Source organism: Thunnus maccoyii, chromosome 20, assembly GCF_910596095.1.
Source record: "Thunnus maccoyii chromosome 20, fThuMac1.1, whole genome shotgun sequence".
Lineage (NCBI taxonomy): Eukaryota > Metazoa > Chordata > Actinopteri > Scombriformes > Scombridae > Thunnus > Thunnus maccoyii.
Window position 1 is genome coordinate 25,004,571 of NC_056552.1, and position 26,649 is coordinate 25,031,219.

The 26,649-nt window shown below is 38.9% G+C and overlaps 1 long non-coding RNA gene across 1 annotated transcript; it reads right to left on the minus strand.

Moving 5' to 3' along the window:
* Positions 1–4,630: 4,630 nt before the first annotated feature.
* On the minus strand, positions 4,631–8,553 carry LOC121887183. The gene is made up of 3 exons (XR_006092932.1): positions 8,305–8,553; positions 8,068–8,189; positions 4,631–5,102 (listed from the first exon to the last, which is right to left on the minus strand). It is a non-coding gene; the product is annotated as an uncharacterized LOC121887183 (long non-coding RNA).
* Positions 8,554–26,649: the final 18,096 nt, after the last annotated feature.

The window sequence follows — 26,649 nt, forward strand, 5'->3', positions numbered from 1 at the left end:
CAGCAAACCACCCAGCAGCTGCTGCTGAGAGAGCCAGTCAGTCAATAGCTGGGTCAGATAGCTAGGTCGGTGCTTTATGTCAGCCAGCAAGCCAGCCTACCTGCCAGCCTACCTCCCAGCCAGCAAACCAACCAACAGCTGCAGCTGTGAGAGCTAGCCAGTCGGCAGCTGTAAGCCAGCCAGGTGATGTTTTGAGAAGTGCTCAAGCAACATCACGTTCAAGACAAATGCAGCATCCAGACAGCAAGCCTCCTGTGGGCAAGAGAAGGTCACATGCAAATGAACTAACAGAGTTTGAGTCCCAGCTTCTTCATGCCCTATGGAAATCTTCTGCTACCACAAGCAACCCCCCTGCTGCCACCAATACTGCAGCTGATGAAGATGAGTTGTTTTTGAAAAGCCTGCCAAAACCCAAAATGGCATTGTGAAGTTAAAAATTCACTTAGCTTATCTATAAAGCAGGTCAAGAGTTGTCATGGTTATGTTGTAGTTATAATGGTAATCAGCAGTACTTTGATTTTGTTCACAGCTTCATGATTGTGTAAATTTTACCCCGATATTTTTATGCTGATGGCTGGTTTAACTGTTCCCTTGTTCACTTTTACAGATCACAGTTTAGTTACATTACTTTATCTGGCACATCTGTCTAGAACATGTATGTGTACATGTATGTGTGTGTGTGTGTGTACACATATATGTATTTTTTCCCCGACATTGACTGTAGGTTTACACACACATGGGACTGAATTGATGTATTTTATTTGGGTTTTATGTATTCGATTTGCACACATTTTCCAGGAGACGGGAATAAACATTTTGAATAACCATCTGCCTCATGTAAGTCATTCCACATATAACTAAGATATATGTTGTGTGATAGCTGCCACCTCCACACATGTTTTTAAGTCTGTATGGATCTACTAATGAAGCTCAAAAATAACTATCCAAGACAAGTTATTTAAAAAAGTGAGACTGCATTGTAGTGTGTCACTGCTTTAACACCACATTAAGTTCACAGTAAAATCATTTTTAAGTATGTTTCCTGTAAAAGTTACATAGGACATCTTACTTTTTGTGTGTGATCTCCTGCAGGGAAATAATCATTCATACAATCAGGCAGTCAAAGCTATTAAGACAGAATAACACTGGGACAAAACAGGAAAATCTATTACCCATAGGCTGTCACACACAGCAAAGACAATGTAGGAAATGCTGAGTTAAGATGTCTCTGCTTGGAGTTGTCACTTGCTTAACACTTATCTCCTATAACCTTCCTTCATCCACTAATACATAGTAGTTTAATAATTCATATACTACATATTTAATGTATTAATTTCATATTCACTGACTACAACCAGACCGCCAAAATTCAGCTAATGTCAAGGAGCATGCAATTTTACCTCCCTGGCTGGCTACTGTTTCAATCTAGACAGCTGTTCTATACATTATTGAAACACCCTGCTGCAAACAACTATATTGCATGTATATTGTGTTGAACTGTAATTTAAAAGTGACTATGGTATAGAATATGTTCTTTCAGTAAACTTAGTTTGTGGAATTTTGTTCAAATTATGTGGGTGATTCTTAAAAAAAAGCTTTTGTTTATCCAAGGACAGACTGCAGCAAGTGCTGCGATGAAACTGCACCCTCTTCATTGAAGTAAGACCTGTAGGCCTCCCTCACCTTGAGAACCTCCCCAGTGGTATTGTTTAGTGAAGGGCAAAAATGAATGAACAAATCTTTTTGAACGGATCTTTTTAGTGTCCGGTATGTACCAGGTCAGCCTGTCGAACGTACTGAGTGCTCATGAATCCCGGGCTTTCCCACTCATACTGCCCACACCCACTCACTGTTATCATAGGGCACTGCTCACACTACCTACCTGCCTGCTATGGTGGTGCAGTTGCTCAAAACATGAATGAGCACCAATGAATGAGGGGAAATCATTGTCTCGAACAAGAACGTCAGTGAACGTCAGAACGTCAGTGACTCAAGTCGAGACAACCTGGCAGCTACTCACTGAACGAGATCAAATGAACCGTTCTCTCAAATGAGGACGTATGAGTGAACGAGAAGAGATTTAATCGGACTCGAGTCAAGACAGACGGCAGGTTAAATTGAACGAGACTGAACAAACTGCTGCTCTCTTGAACTAGGAGGTCTGCTACCTGCCCCTCAAAAAGACAGACAGATCGTTGGTCAGTGTCACATCACATTTCTGTAACATCGTAATGAGCTTATATAGCCTACCTACATACAAGTGGGATGCTAAATCAATGCATTTAAATTAATATTTTATCTTTATTAATGTAAATTTATACATGATGACTGGTAACGCACTGAGGAGAAATTTTGTGGGGCAGGCAGCACTAGCTGTCAACTGTGCATGTACTATAACTGAGTGTCACAGAGAAACTGACGGCATATTTTGCAAAAAGTATCAAAACTCAAAAGGTTCTATACATTTACATGTATCAACTCGAAAGAACCGATACTGTGAAAAGAATCGGTCCGCCCATCACTAGTATTGTTGCTGGAGTTCCTGCAAAGATCATGAAGAGCGGGAGCCTGCACTGGCAGTTGTTGTGTTGCTGTTACTTGGTTGTCCCTCATAGCTGACATTCACAGAAAATTGTAGGACACAGGTGGCTTTCACACAATGCTCTACCTTGTCAAGGCCCACCTCAATGACTCTTCTGTACATCTGCCACTGAGAGGAAAGGATCCCAAAGTTGCATTTTACTATCAGCCTGGCATGGCTGAGGCGGTAGTTGTAGATGAGGTCCTCTCTAGCGATATCGGAGCCAGGGAAAGGATGGAGCAGGTACCTGTGGAGAAGGGAAGGCCTTGTCTCCAACCAGGACAAACAGCATTCTCCCATGATGAATTGCTCCAGGGACTTCTGCATCTTCAGGAAAGTCCAGGGTGCCATCAATGAGACCCTCGCCAAACCTGGAGTTGGACAAAGTGCCACCATCACTGTTCTGGCCAGACCCACCAGCATCAGTGACCCAGAAGCAGTACTCTGCATCTACAACTGCAAGCAGGATAATGGAGAGTGTCCCTTTATAGTTATGGAACCAGAGTTGGTGGGAGCTGGGATGAACACATTTGCCAACGATGGATCCAAGGCAGTTGGGGAAATTCCATCGATGATGAAAGCCCTCAGCAATGTGTAGCCAGTCCTCCTTGATTGGCTGTGGCATGAAGTCATGCCCCAGGCACTCAAAGATAGTCTCTGCCACTTCTGGGACAGTGTGCCCAACAGATCGTGAGTGGACAGCTCTAAATACGTCTGTTTACACCTGGCATTAAAATGTGTCTCCACATGCATCCTGAAAATCAAATGCCCGTCCTATTTGCTCTAGTGCCGCCTCGGAATATATATATATATATATATATATATATATATATATATACTTAGAGCTGTCCACTTGTGATCGGATCACCCGAGATGCATATTAATACCAGGTGTAAACAGGGCCTAAGGGCTACAAATATTTAAAATGTGGAAAACCAAAAGTCAAGTTTATTAATTTTATTTATTTATTTATTTTTTTAAATCATTTATATTGCAGGGGTTGCTTATACTCTTTTTCTCACTCCATTTGAAAGGAATATCTCTAGTGGTCACACATAAGCAAATGGGTTCTGATATTTACATACATTTATCTCTTCCCAAGCTCCCCACTCGCCAACTCTAAATTAATAAGAGTTTTTCTCTGTAGCATAACTATAACGGACCACATTGAGGGTGAATGCCATTGAAAGTGTCTTTCATTTTTGCCCCTCTATATTCAGTGTTAAACCAACTCCAAAATGCTCTGAATGTGTATAATTCACAAAAAACCTTGTGCGTCTCATTTGTGTTCATGTCGACAGCAACAGTTAAAACAACAGCTGTGAGTGTGGTGCCAAAGCTTTGTGTCCATCCTGTAGGTCCTGGGGGCTGATGCTGCTCTGAAAATACACACTCTCCCTGGAGGTTTTTGCCCCTAATATCTTGTGATCATTTTAACCCAAAACATGATCTTTAACTAACCCTAACCAAGTGGTTTTTATGCCTAAACCTAACCAGACCTCAACCACAGCGTTGTCACATCATAAAACATCATTATTTTTTAACAAGCGCATCAAAATATGTAATATTAAGGGCAAAAGATGACAGAGGTAGCCTAACTGGAAGGCCTAAACATAAATAATAGCAATGCGTCATTATTGGATATCAGACACTGATAACATTTATTACCTGACAAAACAGGCTTTTATATATTACGGAGGTCTTCTGCTAAAATCAGCATCATGTTTCACTCAGAAGAATTCCGATTTAATAAATCAGCAGTTATAAACATTAAGTCAGACAAGCATTATCTGGGAAACATCTTGTTTATTCACTTTACATGGACTAAAATTAATGCTAATTATGTTATATTTTGAATTAGTTAGTGCCTGTTTATGGTAAATCATAAATAATCTTTTAGAAGGAGTAGATGTTTACCAGTAAGCTCGGCTCTGTTAAATCTAACTATATGTTAACATTTTCCTCCAACAGGAAACAGTTGAAGACTTTATCTGATGATATTTAAACCACATTTACCCGATAAAATGATTACTGTTACATACGTTTTAAGTGCAAGACATTTATTTTAATAGAGTTGTTTCACAACATGACACTTAACGTCACAAACTGAACTGGCTGACAGGACAGTAATCCTTGCTTGGCATGATGCTAACAACATATCAATACAATGGGAAATCCCATAGAAAAATGGCAAAGCTTGCAGGGTTAGACTTACACTATTTAACTTACAATAATTACTAGATGTGTACACAAAACAGTCTTTACAAACTCAAAATAACTTTTAAGTTGTAACAGTAGCATTTCAAAACAAGCAAAGTGAATTAAGACATGACGAACATGAAGTGCAACTACAACTACAGAATGTGCGGGGCTAGGCTACAAGAAAGATAGCTCACTGCAGTCAGTCAGTCTCTTCTGCAGTTGCTTCACAGAGAGCACCACTTTGCCATTCCAACTACATTGAGGTCAGCGGGGGTATTAAAAAAATCCTGGCAGCAGGATTCAAGCACTCTGCTGCCACCTAGCGTAAAAGGGAAGTAAACAAATGGGGTGAATAATTCATTTAAACTTTTGAAATTAAAATACATGTCTGGTGATACAATAAAAGGACAAATTGTGTGCACATGTATGCACCATCTCTCATATAATACAGCAAATGCACTCATGATATAAATTACACAGGAGCCTCCCTGTTTAGTGCGCCTCTTTCTCTTTGAATCAGGTAACTCAGATCACTGGGCAAGTGATTTATCTGCCATACATGCATGAAGCTGCTGTAATTAGTTTTTGGCACCGAGCCTTTCCATGGGAAAAAAAACAAACAAACTCTAAAAATATATTTGTGATAAGGAAGCCCTGATAGGCAAGTGAAAAAAAAAAAACTGGTGATCCATTTTCATAGCTAACCAACAGCTACAACCGAGCTTAAGTCAACTGCATAGCTAACATTAGTATACTCACCTCTAATGAGTGGGATGTTTTACCAATAAAGACATTTGGACACTTGCTAAGGGAATAGGATAATTTTGTACATTCAGTGATAGCTATACACAACAGAATAAGCCATTGAATAGATTTTGGCAATTTAAATTAACATTAATATATATAATATAATTAGTATTCATATTTATGATATAGAATTGGATGCTGTTTATAGAATATTGTAATTATCATTCAGTGCTTATTCTTAATCAGTCCTTCAGTTGACAGTTGAACCATTGGTACTTAGACAATTGGTTCTCAAACCTTTTCATGTCAAGGACCCCTAAATTGATATGTAACCAGCTGTGGACCCCCATTTGATAAGATTTTTGTCCCAGGGACCCCTGTCTAGGAAGATAGTTGTTAGATATGATTTAGTAAAGAATTCCATAACTGTCTATACTGTAGGTGGGGAGATAACCGTGGAGAGAGTGAATCCTCTGATAGTCATATAATAATAGTCATTCTTATACACTGTGCTAACTTCTATTGAATAGAATATTAGTTTAATTTAACTACTCTCCTGGCGCCCCCTAAAGGAACCCTGGAGGTCCTTGGACCCCACTTTGACCTCACTTAGAGCCCACTTTGAGAACCAATGGCTTAGACCAATCTAAATTACCCTTGAGGTCAATTGGCTTATTTTATATTCCAGAGCTAAGTCCAACATTTGATTGTGGGTCCAACAATTCCATCCTAAAGGTGAAAGCCACGTCAGTGAAGGAAGAGGCCATGTAAGGTTAAAATGCCTTGTTTATTTATTTAATGAATAAAATACTTAAGTAACAGCAACTATGACTCTGAATGATTCTGTCTTGTTTCATAGAGGGCAGAATGAGACTTACACACTGTTGGGGAGAAGTTCAGACCTGATCAGCTAAGTGTAGGTAAGGTAAGGATAAAATATGACCCAAGCTATCCAAGCATATTGGAGCTAAACTTGATTTTGTTGGCATGATGAAAGTGCTCAGAGAGAAAATAAGAATGTGTTGTTAGTCTTAGCTCATGAATACTTTTATGCAAAACACAACATGCAGTGCATTAAAAAAGACCCAATTTCAGCTCACTCTCTCAATACATTATAATTATGCTTCTCACTTTCACTAGTGGATTTTCCCATTCCCTTTTGTTTTCTTACTTTTAGACCCTTGCCTTTGTTTGCCATGAAATACGACATAAGATTTTTGCTGATTGGAGTAGAGTCATTTCATTTAAATGAATCATTCTTTCTCTTGATAAAATCTATAGGAAAAATAGTGTGCACAACTCAAGGGTGAAAGAACACCTGAAGGTTCCATTGTTGGCCAAGTAACTGAAACTGATCAGATGAGGACAAGACAAGTTTACAGCTTTTCAGTATTTTGTCAGAGTTGTACCTATACTTTTGGAGGACATAATCAGACATTTACACACCTGATAAATTTCATTTCATGCAATCTCTTTTAGACAAGATATTACTTAATTAAACCAAATTCTGTTTAATGACAAGTCAGTTCTTTATTAGTAATGGCAGCCAGGCAGTTAGCTGAAGACATAAAAGATCCCTATCATCAGTATCTAAGTAAATTTTGTTACAAAGACATTTCTTTGATAGGATTGGTGATTACCATGCATCCTCATAGCTGATTTTAAAGATTACGATATCCCAAATACATTATCTATTTACTGCACCAGGAAAAATGGCACTCATAGCAAGTAAAATATCAAGCAAGTGTGCTGCATACAGTATGTAATGCCACTTTACCAATCATTTGAGCATAAACCATAGTCCTTGATTTGATTCATCTTCAGGCCTTTTCATTTTACCTTAAAGAAACAGTTCACCCAAAATTTAAAAAAAAAAAAATTCTGCCTTACCCAGAGTGCTATTTAGCCATTCAGATCATTTTGGTGTGTTTCGCCTATGTTTGGAGATATCTGCTGTAGAGATATCTGCCATCACTCCAATGCAATGGAGCTGAATTCTACTTGGTTTGTGGCGCTTGAGCATCAAAGAAATACATTTGAAAAACTCAAAAGCAATGTCCACAGGCCTTGTTGTGAGCATTTTCATATAGAAACTATTTGCTACCGAACTACACTCCATAATAATGAATGGTTGTGAGAGCCAATTTTCTAAGTACCAATGGTTCAACTTTCAACTGAAGGACTGACTAAGAATACGCATTGCAATATAATTGCAATATTCAATAAACAATTCTATATCATAAATGTGAATAATAGCCATATTAATTTAAATTGCCAAAATCAAAATGCATCCAAAGTGTTTATTCTGTTGTGTATAGTTATCATTAAATGAACAGAATTATCCTATTCCCTTAGCAAGTGTCCAGTTGTCCCACTCATAAGGGGTGAAGTGTCGCCGTTATCATGACTTAAGTTAGGTTGTAGCTGTTGGTTAGCTATAAACAATGATTTTTACTTGCTAGCTATTGGGCTAACGGCTAACGCCTGAATAGCTAGCACTCACGGCAGATTAGAGGTGATTAAAATACATTTCTTACCGAAAGAGTGACATGACAGTGATGTTGCAAATAATGGCAGATCTTCAATCTTAAAAGCTGTAGCACAGGTGGTGAAGGTCATTGAATGGCCATAACACTGTCCAGTAAACCACAGATTGCTCCTGAAAACAGTGGTGGAAAGCAATTGTAGCACCTAACCCATTTAGCTACAGTATGTAGTTATTAACTGTCTAAACGGTGTTGTAGTAATATGGGTGGGGCCCAGGGTACTTTTACCTTTGGCTGGCCGTGCTAACCTGTGTAACAGAAATTAAATTACTAGCTTTTAAACTTTTTAACCTAACTATGAATTATAAATAAATGATGGTGGCTCCACTTAGCAGGAACATATGACTCACTAATTTTAAATCCCAATTAGAATTTTTTTTTTTTGAATCATTATTACCTTTTTAAACTCAAATTACACTTCAATGAAATTTAAATATGACACACACAAACCACTTATGAAAATAAAAAAGCAAATTAATTTACAGTCAGCCGACGCCTAGGCTGGGAACCACTGGACTCAACTAGCTAACTGTATATAAAGTAGTTGAAACTAGCTCCACCTCCAGCAGCTACAACAGTAACATGCTGCTCTAACATTGATGCTTCAGTATTAATGATCTAATGATGTCATATATAATAATATATCACCTGGCTTACTCTGCACTTCAAAATGTCACAAACTAAAGAGATTAACAATATTCATCAACCATATTCAGTTAAGTAGGCAGACCATATAAAGAGGACCTAGCTCTTCCTCATCCAGCATATGTCTACACTGCATCTTTTACACTGGTGCCTGACCTGCTGTGCTGCTCCATCCACCACCACCACAGCCTCCTCCTGCATCAGTACTCCGGAGATCATATACTATTAGTTAATATACACAGTAGACACACAAATGCAATCCAAACCAGCATCCCTGAAATAAATATTCCCTTTGTGAAGCGCATAATCTTTGAGCCTGTCCAAGAAAATGTGTTGATTCAACCCAGTGGTCATTTTTAAGGCCATGGTGTGTGATGCTGTTATTTTGCACTGTATCATATTGTGAGATTATTCATTATTTTGTCCCCAGAAAGAGAAAATAACATGAATATCTTACAATGTAGTGCAACATGATGGAATCTGGAACACAGACACAGTAATATCCATCTACCAGGCTTGTGTGCACAGAATCAGAATCTTGTGAGGCTCGCACAGATTGGCTCTGAGAGGGTCCTGGGAGCAGAGCCACATCATCTCACTCAACAGTACTGGCACTGGTGCAGTAAATGTTTTATAAAGACAAGAACGTCCTCACTGAAAGTGGATGATGTTGGCTGCTTGTAACCTTATAACCTCATGTATGTTGCTACAAACCTGTGAGATCATGAAAAAAGTAAACATTGCTACATTATGGTTCAGATCAATGTCAAGCCGAAGATGTGATGCTTTCAAATACTGTTAAGTAGAATCGACTGCTCCAAGTGAAAATAACTCTCTCTGAGTCAGTAGACACACAAGTACTTTAGACTGCTGCTGACGAGTCTCATTATGTCTGTAAGTGGTATGAGGTGTGTGAAGTGGCTGAGACATCAAGAAAAGAGTCCAGTGTTCTGATCCACCTTAATCATATATAAGTAGGCAGCTTGAATGCATTCTATAGAAATCTGTTTTAACACCTGCCAATAACGGAAATGTAAATTAGTGGTTTGTATCTATCACTCTCAGATGCTATTATGTAGATAAATGGTTTGTGATGCAACAAAAATTACACAGATGAATTTGTAAAGACATAATAAACTGGTACTCAAAACTAATTTGATATGATTAAAATTTGCAGTGCAGCTCACATTCAAGTGAATTTAATATATGTCCCTACCAGTGTTAAGGTGTTGCTTCCAATACTTTTACCGATCTCAAACGATCTTGCCATTTTAATATCTCTGCAGAGTTGCCAGGTTTGTGTGTTTTCTGCAAAAAGTGGGTTATTATGATAAGTAGTGAAAGTGCGGGATATGGGGAATACTCAGCTTTATTACCTGGCAACCCTCAACGTCAAGCTGTATTACACAACTGTCGACTAACTGCAGCCTGAAAAAAGTGGACTCTGATGAATCTGAAGCAGTTTGTATTAATAGTTTCAACATTTTAAACATAACTTAATTGAAAATGTGTTCACTGGGCAAAAGTAACATCAGTTAGTTACATTATATTTAAATTTCAGGCATTAGGTGTTGTTAGCTCATTTATGATTGTTGCTCAGACATGCTTTTCAATTAAATCTTCTTTGAAATTAGTGGGAGAAATATTTTTATAACCCCCTCCCTCTGGATTATTATATATCATTTATGACATGAACATCAGCTTGTCCAACTGATCGTCCAACAGCAGCAGCACACACACACAGGTGAAAAATCATGATACAATCTAGTTTCAAGAAAATCAGCAAATATTCAATATAGTACACATTTTGCAGTCAGACTCTTTATTTGTATGTATGTGTGTGTGTGCGCCACACATGTGTGCATATAAAAGGGAAAAGAGCGATAGAGTGCAAGTGCAAGTATAAAAGTATTTTGGCCTCCGACAAAAAATGTCCCCATCAAAGTTAAAACAAAATGTGCTTTGAAGGTAGCATTATCTGCTTACTGCTCTTGCCGGTAACTTTACCACTGTATAGAGCAAGGTTTTTGGTCAACATTGTGTGCTGTAAGAAGACATGCTAATGCACATCAGGCAGCTTTGAGCAAAGTGTAGTGTGACATTTCTCTAAGTGTTGAATTCTTCAAGAATGGGCTTGCAGAAGGTGTATGATTTGGGCAAGGTACCAGCCACTCAGAATTGCTGCCCCCAGCTGGATCTTCGCCAGCTGCCAGCCAGATATATCCATTCATTCCATTCAGATAAGCATGGATGTATGGGCCCTGTCAGGAACAGGTTAATTATGAGCTCTTGTCACAGCTCTATTCGTCTCCCTCCACTGGCTCCTGGTGGCGGCTTGAATCAAGTTCAAAGCTTTGATACTTGCCTTCAAGACAACTAATGGAATGGCACCCACCTACGCTGAGTCACTCATCAGGCCGTATGTCCCTTCCCGTCCGCTCTGTTCAAATAAATGACGTCATTCAAATAAATGACGTCTGGAAATACCATCACTGCCTGGTACGAAATCACCATCCAGACTCTTGTCATTTGTAGTTCTGCAATTGTGGAAAGATCTACCCAACTCCATATGATCTGCTGACTCCCTTGGTGCATTCAAGAAATGCCTGAACATTCAGCTCTTCCATGAACCCCCTTAACACTGTTTATGTATTTTTATGCACTGGTCTACTTCCAGTCATTTCTTACTTTAATTTTAAAAAAGAGTTTTAATTTTCTCATTTCATGGCCACAAGCCATCCCAGGCCTAGTTTCAGAGAGCACTTTGGAGGCCCAATATATTAAATGAAGCTTTTTGTTTGTTTGTTTTTTCTTTTTTAGTGCAAATAGTGACCAAAATGAGTCACCTTCAGAGATTTCAATACTGCTGACAATCTAGGGCATTTCTACAGGCTTGGAGGAAGGTCTCAAGTGCTTGGGTTAGGGTTAGGGTAAGGGTTAGGGTTAGAGATGAAAAGACCAACCCATTCTCATTCATGCATATACTACTATTTACACAACACTAGAGATTTTTTGTATCTTTATGATTTTTAGTTTTGGGAGCATGACATAGCCCATTCAATCAGAATCTGTTTTATTAGCTAATGTAAGCATACAAACAATGTGTCTGGACGTTTGCTCCCAAAAAAAGGCAACACAGAAGAAAACAAAGTAATATTCAAATTAAATTGAGCTTTTAAAATCTGTTTACAAAATGGAATAGTAATTTTTATGAAATGGGATAATAATTGAATTATCAAGGACACTTTTGTGTTTTTGTGTTGAGAAATGTTAAAGATATCATTAAAAGAAAACCTTAACATGGTGACAGTGAGGAAAATACTTCTGGGTGGGTCCTCCGGTCAGCCAATCACAAAGCTTTAAATTCTGGATTTCAAATTTAATTCATTCCCAGGGCGCTCTAAAATCTATGTTTTTTTTATAATATAACATAACAGCTCAGATAACTACACAACGCAAAGACAATGATTCAAACAACATGCAACTACATGGTTTCAGTGATAGCAGCATCCATAGCAACCACCATAGCAACAATACAAAGCCTGCAAAAATCGTCATAATAACTGACAAACTAAACATTATATACATTCACTGAATGAAGATTATGAAAATAAAATGCACAGTTCTCACTAGAAATGTTATGAAAATGCATTTTAATGCCGAAAAGATAAGAAAATCTTAAAACATTACATTTTCCACTGAGAATAAAATGAATATCCGCTATTTGTTTGTTTTTGCTGCGATGAAAGAAACTTGACAATCTTGTGACTATTAGCTGTTACACATTTTGACTGAGGATGCATCTGCCTCCATAGAAGTTCATGGGAAGGATTGGCGTATCACCTGCACTCAAAATAGGACTTCGGCATATGCACTGCTATATGAAAGTATAAAGTTGTGTTATTTGTACGCAGATTGAAGAGACCTGCTTGACATACCATGAGAAAAACACATCAGAGTGGTATGATTGGATTGAGTAATAAAATTCAGTATTCAGTTTGCTTACCTACAGTTTGATTTTTCATTTTCAAAAGGGGAGTGCGAATGTATCATTATCTCTCCTGCTCTGATTTATGGAAGCAGAGCTGTTAGATACATCTGACACTCAGCCACTGAAACTGAAATTCTGCTTTCGCTCTGTGGACAGACAGGATGGCTGGAGCTGTTTTATACGCCACACGTTGCTATCCTTCTCATATTTTCTGTCCCTCTCGACGTTATATTGTCCAATAAAGGCTAAAATGCAATAAAATCATCTGTAAAAGAAACAATATAGATGACTGTCATATAACACAATCAGCCTCTCTCCATCTCTAGCCGCCTCTTTCTATTCAACACTTTAAAACTAGCGGGAGTGATGACAGGAGCAATTTCAGAACAGAGCAATCCTACAGCTCACAGGCTGCAATTCCATCAGGAGAAGCACTGTTATGTCTTTAAGATGACGTTAAAAATGCATAATGATGGCCTTATTTGCATGGCTGTCCACTGCACCGTCATCGAGGTGCAACATTATTGAAATGCTTTGAAATGTATCGTACCAGATTCTGAGATGTGTGCAATAAATTCCTCATGCTTCACACCCCAGAGTTAGTGCTGGTAACATTCTCTACCATCTGGTGCCACAACAAATACAGAGCTGGCTGGAAAGTAAAGTTGGAAAATGCACGTTAGTGTGTGTATATGTGTGAATATGATTCCATGTGCTCTGATAACTCAAAGAAACACATCAAGGGAAAACCAGGAGGGAGGCGATTGGTTTTGTTAATGGCTGGCCATTAAGCTAAATGAAAGCTGATGTGAAATTGATGAGTTTGTTTTGCGGCTGGTTTGCATATGGAAAGCAAATTTATTAGAATCAGGATTCTCGCTGCATCCTGTGAGGCTCTTAATCATGAGAAAGGAAACCTTTCAGACCAAATCTATTTATGTCACTTTTCATCACGTTAGATGAGAGCTGATTTGCCTCACACAGGGTAGCCAGACAGCAATCATGGTTTACCGAACAGAGCAAATAAATGAAACAGGAGCAAAGAAGACAGTCACAGGCATTAAGCAGTGCCATCTGCTACTGCTTCTTCATGACACTGATGCCTCTGATCAGTGGCAGGTAAAGTGGTCCAAGACTGCCAGATGATGTGAAAACAATACATCTGGAGTATACTGGAGATAACAGTATAGTGTCTTCTGCACAGCTTAAAAGCTCATTAAAAAGGTACAGAAAAAGCCCCAAGAGGCTTTAATTTTCATTACACCCCCATACGAAACAAAAAATAGGCTGACAACTTTAGATTTCTGAAAGCCTTAGCAGTGCTGAGGCTAAGATGTAGTGTGTCTTGAGGAAATGCCATGGTGTTTTTAATATCCCCTCCGAGACATGAATGTGCAAATTTCAAGGAAATCTCCCTGTTAGATTATGAAATATCCTCTGTGAAAAAGTGACATTTTGTCCTGAGGGTGGTGAAAGAAGAAAGCGAGAGAGTATCCAAAACTGGAAAAGGATAATTCCAGGGCTGCAACTAATGATTATTTTCATCATCCATTAATCTGTCAATTATTTTCTCAATTGATCAATTTTTTGTTTGGTCTATAAAATGTTGGAAAATGGTGAAAAATGTCAATCACTTTTTCCCAAAGCCCAAGGTAGTGTCCTCAAATGTCTTCTTTCGTTATCTGATGTTTAGTTTACTATCATAGGACTCATTTTAGAAAAATGAGAAGCTGAAATCAGAGAAAATGTTAGTGATTAATTTTCTGTTGATCAACTAATTGATTAATTGACTAATCACTGCAGTTCTAGACAATTCTCTGGGAAGCATGGATGTGCTCAGTAGTTCCCAAACCAGGTGCACCCTGGAGTGTCGTGACATTAATTATATCATTGTTCATCTACTGTGCAAGTATAATAACATTTCAACACATTAAAAAAAAAAATCAGCGACATTTACATTAGCTATGTTTTATGTTACGTTTTTGAACATATAAAAACAGAATAAATAAGCAATAAATATGAAAATCACTATATAAAACTGTTTAATATGCAGGTAGCTGTTAGTCGCAGCTGACATGACAACTCACCGTTGCTGGTTGTCATAGTAACACAACATGCCTTCCGGCTCAGGATTTTTGCAGGAGCTCAGCAGTCAGAAAAAAAAGTGAGTGTCAGAGCAGCGATGCAAAGATTTGAGACGGTAAACAGCTCAAAGAAACTCTGAAACATCTCAACACAGAGACGACTGAATCTGAGCCAACCAATAAAACTACTCAGCTAACGGTCAACCGGCAGGTTCTGGCTGCTTGTGGAAGACGCATATCCATTATTGCCCGTGTGCTTTCACTGTGGTGTTAAACGTTCCCAAATTCATGTTTGTGTTATGTGGTTCACTCATTGCTGGTAAACATGAAAAGAAGACGTCCTGTCTTTGGAGTCAGACCTGCAGATTGTTCTCTCTCTCCACATCCAGAGCAGCACACACGTCCCATTAAAATGCCTGCAGCCTTTCTTGAGGGGGTTGTTTGTTTGTTTTTCCTTGTACATTACATTCACCACTGTAACTTATTTAATTGTATTCATTGTTTATTTTTAGCAAAATTATCTGTAAATCTACATGGCGCCTGTTGGCTTTTATTCTGAGTGATTGAGCCTATATTATTTAACTTCATCTTGACATAATATAGCTGAATAAATTATATTATGAAAATGTTAAAACTGATAAGCGTGTGTGTACATATAGGCTATGCAAGTTATATTGGGGGTTGGGTGGCTCAGTGTACCATGAAAAAAAACTTTTATGAAAGGGTGCTGTGCTTTAAAAAAGTTTGGGAAACACTGCTCTAGATTGTGATGTTTTCTTTTGTGCACATCTGAAAATAGAGATAGCCAAAGTCTCCAGTGCTGGATTACATACATTTTTTTTTATTTGCTTCCTTTTCTTTAAGTTTATAATTTTTTATGCCTTAATTATACAAAGTTGAGAGAGTTGACACAAAAGTAAGGGAGAGAGGGATGCAACAAAAGGGTACCTGTCCAGAACCAGCAGCTTTGCGGTTCATGGTCGCCATCTCAACCCCTAAACGACAAGTGTGCCCCAGTTCTCGATTGGTTACGACTAATAAAAAGGCAAATGTTAATAGCAAGCCTGCGACAGGTAGTGAATACAGTCTCCTGCATGAAAGTCAGATGTGCTACATCTCTGTCCACCAAGCAGACCCTTACATCCCACCTCATCACATAAAGGGCACGCTGTCCTGCACTGTTGTGGCACTGGGCATAAATCATGACGTGCGGAATCCACAATCACACCTCATGCAGAGTTCAATATCAATGTAATTCCTTTACGGATACATGAAGTCATCACCTAGCTTGCTAGCTATTCCACTAGTTTCTGTCACTGGCGTCGGAATAGGGGTAGGTAGTTTTTTTGTCCCCCCACTTTCAGGTGTCACGGTCACAGTGATAATGTCTAAGCCTACTCTAAGATGTTGGATCTTTAAATCCAAACCTAATCAGAACACAGAGGACTGTAAATAGCCTATGATGGCTGCCAGTTCAGACTAGTTTAAATAGTCTGACCACCAAATACAACATTGGGTCCTATTTTTCATGACAGTGCAATGACCAGCGCCAGCAGCACACAGACAGTTTGGTATTTTCCTGACCTTGAAATTTGCTTTGCCGTCTGTTTGGTGTTGTGGTGCCCAGCACTGCATGCACGGTGAACTGCTGGGAGGATACGTGCAAATATGCAGCGCAAAGCGGGTTGTTGGTGTGGTGTTTTGTGGAAAATGGTTCTTAGATGTCTAAGAACCACATCTTTTTCTGTAGCAAAGTCACTCTGCTGCCACTTGGTGATTTTATCAAGAGCAAACTAAATACTTGCTGTAAATGTGCTGAAATAATTGATTAATGGCTGCTATATAAAAAAGTTATTTCAATTAAACATTCTCAGACCAAAATCAGCACGGAAAATGTCGTAAAATGCCAAAGGTGCATTTATTAAGGTAACATTGATTAACTACTTTGTGTGATTAATTTTATCATTCTTTTAATTTACATAGAATTCAACATTTTACTTTGCTGTTAATATTCTTTTGATTTCATCCTTAGTTGTGTCACACCTTGTAAAGTCGGTTTAGATATGAGCGCTGCCAGATATGATTACATTTCTGAGATATCACTGCTGACAATGGTTTACAGTCCATGTGATGAATTGATGAAATGATATGGACGCTATAAAGAGCCACACAGTCACAGGATTTTTAAGCCTCTTTCCACTTTTATTCGAATACAAATACAAATAATTTTGCTGCCTCATCAAATACAGATACAAATACAAATTCTGCACATCCCTAGCGTACACACAGTTTTTTACATGAATCTACAGAGTTTTATGGCCTCAGGCTTCTGCTGAATCTACACACATAAGACTGGTCGGTTATAACTAGATATTCTACCTTTTTATGAATGAGACGTTGGGTTAGCCGGGCTCATCATAGCCTCTTTTCCAGCTTTCTTTTCAGCAAAAGTAGCGTTTCATGTTTTATCCTCGAGAGACACTGCAGTGCAAACGCTGATGTGTGACTTTAATTATTAAACTTACCATTTAAAAAGGTGAGATAGGTTACATTAGAGTTATGGCTGAAATGATGACTATTACATTATCTATAACTGGATGTCCCCCCACTTCAAAACTCATTCTGGCGCCGCTGGCTTCTGTTATTCATAGCAATCTCTCATGTGAGGTTTCTTTCATCAGTGAAATGTGTTCCTGGGGTTTACTATTCATATGCTAAGATAAATGAGTATCTACTACAGCGCTTGCTTTTGTGATCTGAACAAAGTTAAACACCAATCTCTTAGCAAAAAACCTGACAGCTCCCATGAAGTTTTTCCAGTGTGGCATTGTCTAACTTATGACTATAACTGTTTTCCCTTCCTCAACATTATCTACACCTTTTTCCATTCCTTTGGGATTGTCTTTGAAAGTGGATGTGCTGTTGTTATATCTATGTCTTGACTAGGAATATTGACTGGCCCCAGCCTGTCAAGCTGGCAATGAACTGTCTGGGAAATGGTGTTCGATGAGAGCCAGTCAAATCAGGGCTTGGTTTTTAAGCATTTACAAATGTCAGTATGATTTCTCATATTTCTAGAAAAGAATCGGGAAGTTGTGGTTTCACTTGGGCTCTCTCTTGGCACGATGGTGGCGCTAGACGGAAGGTGCGGCTTCAACAAATACATTAAATACATCCTCTGCGAACCATTTGGTTTGCGTTTGTCAAGGTACATTTTTGACCTGATTTAGACCAATTTGTGGTGCTATACAAAAGGACAAAATCATTAGAAATGATCCTCTGGGGACTATGAATATCTTTACCAAACTTTATGACAATCTGGCCAGTAGTTGATGAGATACAGCACAATCATTTACTGCAGTCTGCACTCACATAGAGAATGAATGGCACCACTAAATATAAATCTAGCAAAGCATCTAAGTGTGATATTTTCATTTGTTACACCTTGCAGGATAGTGTACAAGTACTATACATGTATAATTCATATAATGCATTTGATCAATATTCATGCCCTCTAATGGAATTATGCTGTATTTTGCTTGCTTGTCTTGCGATGGAAACATTACATTATCCTTCTACAGTTGCCCACCTCCTTTTCGTTTAAAGTGCATGAAATTAGGTCATGATATGATAGAACAGTGCTCCAGAGTGGTATTGATCGTCCTAATGGTGAGTGTTTGCTCAGCTCTGAAGAGACCAGAGGATGAGACATGTGAGAGAACACTCCTTGTGATGGCAGAGGCTGCTGGAGAGTTTCTGATAACAGACAGCAGAAGCAGAGCAGAGGGATGCAGCGGCGGATGAAGAATGCAACATCAAACGATGGAGGAATCATCTGAGCAGGTGTGGCTTTTGATTGCCTGATTAAAACCAATCAATCACTATGACACTCTACAATAATGATCATCATTGCATCCAATGCTGTTGACGATGGGATTGTGGTTATTGCTGCTACATAACATAGCAGTGCAGGAATGCTGAACTTCTCACCATGCAGTTCAAATTAGCACTGTTATCAACACTTAACACTCCAATGTGAGAACACAGGACTTAAAAGCTTCTTAATTACTTGATAGAATCAGACAAATGACTCATTTTCCAACATATCTTCTTCACTGAATAATGTGCTTGTCTTCAACAGCAGGGAAAAGCTAACAGTTGGCACTGTGTCATCAGTATGCCAGCTTTATATAACCAGTCATTGTCACTGAACATTTAAAGACATGTAGGATTGATTATCTATTATCCGCACTGAGGGGCCCATCAGATGGCCTCAGACAACAGTGCCGCGTGTCATTCACGAGTACTTGAGCGCTCAGAAAAGTGTGAAGGATCCGAGCGAGCATCGTGGCCAAGTGTGGAAAGGCCATTCTGTGAATTGTCCAAGTGGTAACCATGGAGCAGATTGGTTTTAAAGTGAGAAAACTACACTTTACTTGCATTGAAGGTCAGTGAAAATGAACACGTCAAACGCCAGCGCTAGTAACGGACAAAAGGATTAAGTTTGAAGGCCTCAGTATGCTTCAGATAAAGTGCCTGTTGGATCGTCTAACAGTGTCTGAAAATCTGACAATCAGCCACTTCATGCACTTATTGGCAGAGGTGTGAAAGACAAGTTTGAATTTCTCTCCCAAGCTCTTTTATCTCATTTGTTAGACAACTACTTCTGTCACTTTTCGTGTGTACAGCCAAATATACATAGTATATCAGGTTTATGTGATGTATACATACAGTATATCATATATACTTGATGAAGTTCAAAAAACCAAAATGTCATAAACTAACAGAATTTTTCCTGAGATTTTTTCCAATTTTTTGTGAACGCTAACAATGTAAAATCAAAGATGGTACAGGAATTCGTGGATACTGGAGTGCCTCTCAGAGGAAACACGCTCAATGCTGCCAGTATTGCTGCAGTATAGCAATGACCCATCTTCCCTATTGAGACCCAGCAGATTCTCTCTGTTTGACCAAATTATATTTTGTTAGCGCTGGGATCACTGGTGGGAAGTTCTTTTAAGGCCCAGGGAGTGAAAAACTGAAACTCTGAAACAAAATATAAAGCTAACCCCTAAGTCTAACAGTGCCAGAATGTATCCCTCAATTCCAATTAATGTAGGTAAGATTTGCAGCTAACAATTTTTTTTTATTATTATCATAAAAATGCTTTTTATGTTGCTGTTGTTATTTTCTTTCTCAAATCAATCAGTGTGTAGCTTGCAGGTTCCACAAGCTATCATAGTGTCATCAGCTCATCACTTGGGACTGGCTCGATACTGGCAATTGGCAACCCTGTGGGAGGCCTCTGATCAACAGGCCCTACTGAGGGAGTGGAAGTACATCAGTCAACAATCTTCACTTTTTAAAAAAAAAAAAATCTGATATTTATCTGATGTGTATCTATCTCACCTGGGCCCAAATTGTGAAGTGTTGCTTTAATGCTGTGTAACCTCGCAAGATGCCTTGCAAATGTGTAACCAGATTTCTATTTTGATTAGACCTACTTATGTACATATTCATTAGCACATAAATCAGGCAGGGGATAAAGGACTAATACTACTTTCCATCCATTTCATTCATCTGACACAGGACTTCAACAACTCCTTAGTGGCCTGTCAGAGTATGTACCACATGGCTTACCAGAGGTTAAAAAGGGAACAAGGTTAATTTTACAACTGCAAATAAATTTCCTCCACATTGGTAAGCAGTGGAAATCTTCCTTCTTTCTTGTCTTTGGCTTTATTGATTTCCTTTATTGGGCTGATTTTCTATGTTAAGTGGGAACCCCATGACCTGCAAAACCAGCCCCCACAATCAGATGTGGGTTACCTCTAACAGAAGGTTAATCACAGGCAATCATTAAAATGACTCCTCCATTTAAAGGATGTCCCTGAGGCCACAAGTCTGATCCTCTAGCAGGGTTGTGTTGGCCTTTTTATTAAAAGAAAAGGAAATAGTGTGGGGGAGGTTTACAGTTTTACATCGCTTACAGTTTCCTTTTTACATTTTAAATTAAATTCATTTTCTTCTCCTTTACATTAAAATGCTTCTAAATGCATGGATCAAAACTCTTTATCATGTCTTGATAAACCATGAAACATGATTTCTGCTTCTTGATTCCTTTTTACTTCGTGGGTGTGGTTTTATCAAATATGATTGACAGTGGCCCAGCAACTTAAGCAAACATCGCTACAGCAATTCTGAGTGGTACACGGAAGCTACACATGACATTAACTTTTTCCAACAGAGCCCCGTCCATTTCAAACTAGTGAGAATAGTGCAGACAAATACAAAAAAATACAGAAATCTAATATGTGAAATAACCATAACTGTTAAGCTCTGACAAAAACTTCATGGTCCATGTAGGACATCCTGAGTCAGTCTAAAACTGATTAAAAGAATGTCCTTTAATGCTGCTTTAATATTTTTTGGCTATTTGGGGCCAGCAGAAAAAGCTAAAAATACATCATTTATATTATCACTAGAAATGTGTTAGCAAACCTGCCTATTTACAGACCGAGCAGACATATAGCAACCTTAGCATTGGTGGTTATGTTTCTGGCCACCTGATGAAAGTCTGTCCAATATTGACTAATTTTAGCTTTGTTTTGGTCTCCATCAACTCCTGAGAACAATATCTGGCTCTTTAGCCACTAAAAGGTTCCACTATGTTCACCAGCTGGCTGCTAACCTTGTCTGTCCGTTGTTTGCTGCTATGCAGATAGCGTTGGTTTATCAGAGCTTCTTCATTGAAAACAGTTACTTGCTGCAGTTAGAAACAAGGTGGATGAGATTGTAATGCAGGCTGCACAACCAAAACAAAGAGTTGAAAGGTTAGAAGGCCCCACAGAGCTGCAGAGATGGGTGATAATTCTCTGTGGGTTTGTCATTACAAGTGACCTCTTTTATGTTACACTTGGTAATTTGAGCAATGCTTAATTTTTAAACAAAAAAAATTATAGTGCACCTTTAAGGATAATATTGCAAATAAGCTATTTCAGTGTATCCTTATACCCCAAAATCAATCTTGATAATGGATGATCTACAGTAGCTGAAACATGAGCCAACTACAGAGGACAATCCATGAAAATCCCACATACAGTACATTTAAGTGTGCATGTTAAATAATTGTGCTTTTTTGAGTTTCTAGAGCTTTTCTTTTTTGCTGCGAATGTTTTGCTGTTGTTGACATCAGTGATGCGTTTATGCCAACCGTATCAGCCAAGTACACGAGCAGCAGGTAGTTGCTGTGGGCCTTGGGAAATCAGGGGAGATCTGTGATAAAACTCAACCATGTAGTGTATTATAAATGCTGTAAACCACCGAACAGACTGCTGTTAGAAAACAAATCATTGCTGAGACTTTTTTGCATACAAATCAGAATAAGCTCCTGTGTTCATGATAAGAGAAAAGACATGATAATACAAATCTGATATATGAGCCAGCAATCATCCCACAGGGTACAGTCAGACTTGAACAGCCTTCAGTCCCATTTATCTCCTCATTTATTCCCAGAGGACGCCCATTAACTGATGATGACAGAACTATGACAAAGGTAAATTGATCACTTAATCAGTCTTAATTTATGAATTGATGGGTCCTGATTAAAAAGCGACTCACCCACGGGCATTCTTGACAGATCAATTGACACCACAACATGCAGGAGCGTATAGGGAGTCCATTAGCCAGTGAATTTGACTGTGCTCCCCCCAGGGCATGAATTTGTGTTTTTTTTGTTTTTTTTTCACTAAGAAACACTCTCCCCTCTCCTCTCTCCTACACTGATTAAAAAAACCCCTCATAAATCTAAAAGGTTTAGTATGCGTCAAACAAAGTAGGTCATACAACGTGTTGTCTGACCACATCTAAAGGTTTAAGTGTTCATAGCCGTTCAGATACGTACAACACCAAAAACCTGCCATACTAACCTCCTTCTAGCTGTATCCCACTGCCTCCCTTGCCATTCATCTACACAAATTCTGTCTTTTGCATGTCTTTGTAGTGTTGATTAGTTGTTCAAACCGGGATAACAGCACACACTTTCGGACACTAGCGCACATTCTAAAGCATTCTGAAAGAAGGATGGAAGTAGTTTGAAAGAATGTAAAGTTCCAATTTACACTTGTCTTTTCAAGTGTCTCATGTCTGAATAAAATCTGGATGTGATTTAAGTTACTTAAATAGCCACATGTGTGCATCTCTGTTGGCCAGATCACAACACTTACTGCGTCAATCTTGGTTTTCCTGGGATACATACAAATCAGGGGCAGCACTACTCCAGTCCAGAGGGTTGTGGTTACCCTTGTCCCCTAGAAATTATGTTCATATACAACTAGACTGTTTTGCCAGTTTTTTGTGGGAAAAAAAAAGAACTAGGTACATTCGCTGTGAACATGTCACTCATACGTTCAGTATGAAAATTTTTACAACTTGCCAAATACGTTTAATTAACAACTTTCTCTCATTATGTTGAGAAAAAACATAATTCAGCCAGCATTACATTTCTGGCAGAACATATTTGCTGTTGTAATTTAGTTGTATATGAATGTAATTTCTTGGAGACAGAGTTGTGGTGGTCATGCACCTGAAGCTGTTTGGTAACTGCCAAAAAAGACAGAAGCAGAGTAACTTGTTCATTTTAGCGGTTCAGTTACAACAATTAACAGTTAATAAAAACAGCTAGCTAGCTGACAACCATGAGTGAGACAAATATTTGAAATTGCTGAAATTTGAAATGAAATTGTGAACCTTACTGCACAATTTGCATTTGTATTTGTTTATATATTTACCGTCATGGTACGGATGTTAGGGTCCAGTACATGCAGTGCTATGAAAAATATGTTCCATGACACTTAACAACTACTGTCAAAATAGTTTAATAATCCACTTAGTCCGAAGTGTGGAACAGTAATTCTACAGCGTGAGTTTCGCCCGGAATATTTTGGCAGCGCACCACTAGCATGCTCATGGGTATGCTAGCCGGCTTAGCCAAGGTAGCCTGGTTAACCTGCTGTTAGAATGACAGATAAGAGACCCATACCACTGACCGAGGCCATTATCTCTGTAGTGAAACGATACCGCATCTCCCCGTCCTCCTTCCCTCTGACAGGGCATGCAGGGCAGCATGTTACTGTTGTAGCTGCTGAAGGTGGAGCTACTTTCAACTACTTTATATACAGTTAGACCATAAATCAGCATAAAACAGCTGTCAGCTGGTGTCCTGACCCTTTACAGAAACAGAAAGATTGTTCTTCTTTTCCACTGCAGCACAACTGAATTGTTTCAGTAATAGTTTTGACCAATGAACCATTGTTTAATGTTTACATTTTTCAAAATAAAGGACCAAAATGTTATTTTCTAACTTTCTTTTTTTTTTTTTACTGTACTAAAATCATACCGAATAGTGAATTTTGTGTACCATTACACCCCTCCTCTCTGTCTATCTTTTCCACACCTGCAATTGCTGCATATAATGTGCGTGATTGTTGTTTCAGAAAATTATAAAAATTGCATGATGCAGCTCTCCCTGACTGCTCTGTCCAAAGGGAGATTTTAGATGATCTGCCAAGCACTTTGAAAAATACTGAGGCCTTCATTTAAGCCATGTAGAGAGCTCAAAATAAGGTGTCTTAAGAGGATTTAGGGTACAAGAATAAAATGTACAAAATCAGAATGCAAGGAGAGTATGTGGGAAGTGGTCATCCACAGGATAAACACAAAAGGATTGTGTGTGAGCTCTGGAGAGTGACTTGAATTTTCTCAAGTTGTGATGTCCAATCTTTGATTCAGGGCCCCGCAGCAACAAGATAAGACCAGCTGTCCCATTCACCCATGGACACTCCCAGAGACTCTGTACTGCTACAGTTGTCTCCGCAGGCTCAGCCACCCAACTCTCAGGCACACAGCAACTTGTAAGTTGTTATTGATTTTGACCCTCGGTGCCCCGCTCATTGAGTCAGGGGCAACAAATTCAGTGCTTTACAGTTCAGAAAGATTGCATTTTAGATAAACACTGTCAGTGACTGTATGGTAAGGTCCCGCGCCGATAAAAAGGAGGGTGTGAGTAAATACCTGGAGACACTGCCGATTGCTATCTTCACAGTGAATTACAGTGGAAACCATCTTTAAGGCTGAAAATTGCCCCCCATCTCATCCCCATCCAACCCTCCATCCCTCCAGCGAAGGGAATGGAGGGTTAGATAAAGATGGCCCTCTTTACAGCAGAGAAACTGGACTCTCAGGCAGTAATGGAGGCAAAACCACTGGAGAGTCTACAGAGATAGAAAGCTCAGCGCTGTCATTTGTCATCACTGTACTAACTGGTCACAGCGGTCAAGAGGCGAACAACAAATTTAATCAAGAGGTAATTCCTTTGATGAAGGGACGGATTAATCAACTTAAGTGCGCCATTTCATTAACCGTCCATAGATTTCCATCCTGGTTTATGTGCTACACAGTGCAAATGAGTGGATAATGTGTGGAGTCAGTCAAGGAAGAAGGCTGAGGTGCTTTGAACCTTTGCTGTTTGCTAATCTTAGTTAGGCCATTTTAGCAAGAATTAATGTTACCTGGAGATGGTCAGTGATGTGTAAGATTAAATTGTTCGTGATTTTAATCTTGTGAATAATTACATTCCATATTTTGGTGAAGAGAAGGCACTCAGGCAACAATAACCTCATGCAGATCATATTGTGTTAGGTGAGAGTCATATGCAGAAAAGGCAACAGCAGCAAACACCACAAACTGTTACAGACTTTTTCAACTCTACACATTCCACTTATCTGAATAGTTATGCATTTCTGTGAATAAGCATCTATTTCCCATGTGGTTTTCTTCTTTAATAGCAATTTCTGTCTGTAGCCATGCTAGAAGCTCTGTGAGGCTGTATCTTGGCAAAACAGCGCTTTGAGCTAAATGCTAATGTCAGCATGCTAACACGCACACAATATGAACATGCTGGTGCTGAGCAAACCTGAAGAGGATACAGGCGAAACGTGTTGTTCGCTCCTAATAAAGTCACAGTAAAGTCATCTCAGTGTGCGGTGGTTCATTTTGATTTCCACCTTCTATGTTCCTGCGACCGACCAGCACCTGACTGAAAATACTGGCTGTGCATGGGGAGTTCTGTCCTATGAACATGCTGGTGTTTAGCACAGAAAATGTTTACCATGTTCACCATCTTAGTTTAGTATGTTAGCATGCTAACATTTGCTAATAAGCACAAAACATAAAGTACAGCTGAGACCTATGGGAATGTCATTAGTTTTGCAGGTATTTGGTCATGAAGCAAAGTAGAGTAAATTCAGGGGATCACCAAAGTAATTACAATTTACCCTGAGGGGGACATGAATGCCTGTATGAAATTCCATGGCAATCCCTCCCATATTTATTGAGACATTTCACTCAAACCTACAATTTACTCTATTTCTAAGCAGATTAATGGATGTTTGGAATCTAGAAATATATGTCATATTTGTTTGTTCAGATTTGAGTGATGACTCAAAGAAGGAGAGCAAATTTTGACCCATATTGCGACTCACGCCTCCCCCCCCATGCCTCCCGTTCAACTCCTTTGCACCCCCTGAGGAGACACACATCACAGTTTGAAAATTTCTGGAATACATCATCTGGTAATCATAAATGTGGGTACCAAATGTTGTGCCAATCCAATGAGAAGATGTTTAGATACTTTACCAGATAAGTGTAAACCTTGACCTACTATTAGCTAGATGAAAAGTCAGAGGATCAACACGGGCCCTGTTTACACCTGGCATTAACATGCATCTCAGGTGATCTGATCATTGAGATCTGATCACTCAGACCACATTCGGAGGAGGTCTGGACTGAATGTGG